We start from the raw sequence: 3513 nt of genomic DNA on the forward strand, positions 1-3513 counted from the left end.
CTCCCCCTCCCCCCGCGTCCCTTTATGGCTGGTCCTTCTCTCTCTTCCCGGCAGGGACGGGTCGTTCCCCCCCGCCCCCCCAGCGCTTCCCTTCAGGGACGGGTCCCCCGTGTCGTCGTTCCCGTGTCCGTCCCCCCTGTCCCCCTCCACTTTGATTTAGGGCCGAGTCCTTCCTCCTCGCTTTCCCTCAGGATCTGGGACACCCCCTCCCCCTCCAGCTTCCCTCAGGACTGGGTTCTTTCCCTCCCCCATCCATCCCCTTAGGGCCGGTCCCTTCTCCCCCTCCCCGGGGTCAGGGGGTCCCTTCTCCTCCGTGTACCACCCCTGTGTCCCCCCGCACCCGGGGACAGGCGCTGCTCTCCGGGGGCTCCTTAATGCTGTTTGTAGGCGGGATAACCCTGCGCCGGAGCTGGTGGGGAGAGGAGAGTAAAAGATTGTTCTCTTCTGACCCCTGTTCAGTGTGGGAGCACTCGGTGCTGTTGGGACATCTCGACATTTCAGGCATCTGCTGTGGGAGCCGCTGCAGGAAAGAAACCCCAAACACAGCTGTCCCCAGAGCTGAGGGAAAAACCCGCTGCCCCTCCCTCGTTCCCGTCGCTATTGAGCGGAGTGCCGGCTCCGCGTGGCAGACAGAGCACAGCCTGGAAGTGTTAATGTACACTGGGTTTATGTAATGGGTTTTTCTGCTTCTGGAGCTGACCTTGTTCCCCAGATGGTTGAAGGCAGGCCGGGATCCCACCGAAGTCTTCTGAGGCTGAAGAGCTGTGGGGAACTCCAGCGTGTGTGTGAAGAGATGAGTGTGAACTCGCCCGGGGCAGTGCTTTGGGCTGGGCAAAATGTAGATTGGTGTAAAGAGTTGCCATCACCTCCTGGGTCCCCTGTCTTTGCAGCTGTGCTGGCTGGAACCCTGGGTGGATAACGGCTGCTTGCACCTGCGAGTCCAGCCTGGGAGGTTTTTCCTTTCATCTCACCTGTGCTTTATGACCTGGAGCGTTGTCTTTGAGTGTCTTCCAATACCTTACTGTAGAGTCTTACTGCCAGATACTTAGAACAGTGGTTTTCCTACAAATAAGTTTAGTTGTTGAGGTTTCTGTTCAGTTTCTTACAGTTTGGTCATTGTCCTGAGACCTCTGATGCTTTGAAAGAGGAAAGCTGATGTTGCTGCTGTGCACTTTTATTTCCATCATCCAGGTATAATGCTGAGGGACTAAAGCTTGATGTCCATGTGCTTTTCAGAGCATTCCTTCTTGTGTTTCTTTCCCAGCTTCCTGCCTGCCCTGTGGAACAGCAGGCTCTTGCTTTGCTTCAGGCAGCAGTTCTGGAGGCAATCACTGAGTGCCTTGGTGGCTGAGAGGCACAGCCAGTCCTGGTCCTAAGACCTGTGGGCAGATTTCTGTTTCTTTATTCTGTTTCTGTGGAGGTTGGTTCCTCTTTCTTAACAATCTCTGCTCACCCACCTGATGCACTTTGGAGCTGTTTTCCAGTGGTAGCAGTGGAGGGAAAGGCAGGTGTCCCCCGTCAGGCATTTAGACTGGCCTTTGCTGCTTTCAGAGAGGATGGCATGAGGGTTTTTCCTCCAGCAGCATACTTGGAAGGTGAGGTAGGAAATCTGAGATCTATCATTCTGCAGACCCAAATCTTGAGCAGGTTCTGGTACATCCCTGAACAGGTACAGGGCTGTAGGAATGTGCAGCTCAAACCATGTAATAGAACCTATTTTCTTTAGGACTAGTAGGATTGCATGGGCAGTTTTTAATTCCAGGACTGTGGGATTTACAGCTTTAATATGTGCTTTTAATTTCTAGGATGAATGCTGTGCAAAAATTCTGCTGCCTTACATCAGGCCTTCTGCAACTGTAAACACGTTAATAGATTTCATGTGCTGGGTGTCTTCATGGTGTGACTGGATGTTAATAAACAATCATCTTGACAGGAGTTTGTGCCTGGAACACCAAGACTTGGGAAGGGACTCAGACAGATTTCCTGAAGATCTGTAGACATTCAGCCTGCTTGGAGGTGCTGCATTGTGGTAACAGGCTTTCTTCCATCTCTTTTTCTTGCTTCCTAGGATGTTTTCCTTCTGGTTGGCCTGGCTGCAGGCAGTCAGGGCAGGAATAGCAGCTCCTAGAATAGCACTTGGGGCAGGTGTTACTGGTGAGAAGGTACAGTCTGGGTTCCAGCAGGGGGCTGGTGGCCTGTTCCTGGGCTGGAGTTTCAGGAGCTGCCTCGGAAGTCGAAATTCCTGGGTAGCCCAGTGCTTTGTCTGCCTGAGAATGCAGTGGGCGTTCCTGCCGCCGGCGAGTCTTGTGCTTTGAAATTGGACACAAATCACTAAAAAGTCCTGTGGCAAAAATAGGTGGGGCAAACACACAATTCCTGTGGCGCAGCTGGAGAGAGACAGGAAGCATATCCCAGGGGCCAGGCGCTGATTAGCAACCCGGAGTAGCACAAACCCAAGTGCAAGTAATGTGGAGCCCTTCGGGTGTTGTTTTGTGCCTGCTGGAAGAAGCTCCCATTCATTAATTTGGAATGGGTGTCTTATTTGTATTTATATCTTTCTGAAGCCATTGCAAGTGGTTTACTGTGTCTGAGCACTGGCGGTGCTGGGGCTTGCCACTGGCTGCATTCTTTCTGGGACAGTCAGAGCTGCACCACTAATTCCTCTCACTGGAAGTTTGGGGTTGTTTTTTTTGGGTTTTTTTGCAGATGGATTTGATCTGGATATATTTTAAGATTCCCTTTAAATTACTGCATTTGGGCATCATTGTAACTACTTAAAAACGAGGCATTAATAGTCTCCAAAGCCTGTGTGTTTACTGAAGTGATGGTGGAGTTTCAAGCTGCTTCATGTAACTGGGATTACTCTCAGTAGGCTCTATCCCAGTGGGATAGGTGCCTTTTTAAATACAGCAGAAGGTGTGAAGCACACAGCTGCCTGGGGACAGCAGCTGTCTCCCAGTAGCAGCTCAGGAGATAAGGTTATTTGTGTACAGGCTGGGAGTTCCTGTGTTTGAAATGGAGCTGAATAAGGGGCTGGTCAAGATCAGTCCAGAGTGGTTTTGTTTTTAAGCAGGTTACTGCAAGTGGGAAATCAGGGAGGGGTAGGCAGAGAAAACAGGAAAAAGAGAGGGGGGGGGAAAAAGCCACTTAGCAGCATCCTGGTGGCTTGAATGAGTTATCCTTGCCGAAGCACTGAGATGAGAGATAATAAGGAATGTCTCACTGAGCTGGGATAATCTCATTCTCAGCAGCCTTCGTGTCACTTTTATAGCATTTCAGGTTTATTTTGGACTGTCTCAGGAGTGATGTTTTTCCTCTGGGTCAGTGCTTAAGGGCTTGCAGTGGTTTTAAATTCATAATGATCCTTGAGAAAGCTTAATTCCTGAGGATGGGAAATTATATTCCTTCTGAATGACACCTCTCTCCTAATTACCAGCTCCACTGTGGTTCCCTCCCTGTGTTCATGAGGGGAGCTGTCAGTGCCTGATTAAATGGGAAAAGCATTGGGCTTTA

At 50.6% G+C, this 3513-nt stretch overlaps 1 protein-coding gene across 1 annotated transcript in view; it reads left to right on the forward strand.

The window, feature by feature from the left end:
* Positions 1 to 441: 441 nt before the first annotated feature.
* Positions 442 to 3513, forward strand: part of RNF216 (ring finger protein 216) — a 75885-nt gene continuing 72813 nt past the window's right edge. Inside the window, exon 1 of the mRNA XM_017734088.1 lies at positions 442 to 566. The gene's annotated coding sequence lies outside the window, so the exon portion shown is untranslated. The remainder of the gene's footprint in view (positions 567 to 3513) is intronic.

This window comes from Corvus brachyrhynchos, unplaced genomic scaffold, assembly GCF_000691975.1.
Source record: "Corvus brachyrhynchos isolate BGI_N302 unplaced genomic scaffold, ASM69197v1 scaffold5, whole genome shotgun sequence".
Classification (NCBI taxonomy): Eukaryota; Metazoa; Chordata; class Aves; order Passeriformes; family Corvidae; genus Corvus; species Corvus brachyrhynchos.